Source organism: Sorex fumeus, unplaced genomic scaffold (genome assembly GCF_029834395.1).
Source record: "Sorex fumeus unplaced genomic scaffold, SorFum_2.1 ptg000070l, whole genome shotgun sequence".
Classification (NCBI taxonomy): Eukaryota; Metazoa; Chordata; class Mammalia; order Eulipotyphla; family Soricidae; genus Sorex; species Sorex fumeus.
Genome location: NW_026606127.1, coordinates 8,878,469 through 8,879,021, shown reverse-complemented (window position 1 = coordinate 8,879,021; position 553 = coordinate 8,878,469). Strand labels below are relative to the sequence as shown.

Here is a 553-nt window from a genome sequence, read left to right as displayed (position 1 = left end):
AAAAATATGGATCACTTTACAAGTTTGCATGTCATCTCTGTGCAAGGACCATGCTAATCTCTGTATCATTTCAATTTTAGTATATATGTTACAAAACATAGTATGAGTTAATTTTTCCATATTTTTCTCTTCTTATTACTTTGAGTGCTGTCCTTACTCACTCCTATGGCAGACAGTGATTCCAAATCAAGGAATGTATTTCAAAGCAGCTTGAATAGTTAGATTTAGAACTTTAATGTCCTAGAAAGAAAAATATGGTTTTTACCATATTATCTTTTACCATACCCAAGGCATCAGTTTTACAAAATAATTCTTTTGGAAGATGGTATATGAGTCTTCTTTAATGCCCTTCCCTGAAACCTTCATTAAAACCATTAAACTAGAGCCTTTTGCTGTTGTCACCTCAGTCCCGTGTACATCTCCAGGAAAAGGTGGATGGTGTTGTCTGCAATTTGACCACCTTGAATGTAAGTAGGACTTTTCTCCTGAAGGAAGAGGTGAGGAGAATATTGATGATTTCATTCCACCTTATTACAAGTACAACTTGAATGGA

At 34.7% G+C, this 553-nt stretch overlaps 1 pseudogene; it reads right to left on the bottom strand.

The window, feature by feature from the left end:
* Nucleotides 1-99, bottom strand: LOC130037187 (uncharacterized; annotated as a pseudogene).
* Between the last annotated feature and the right edge of the window lie 454 nt (nt 100-553).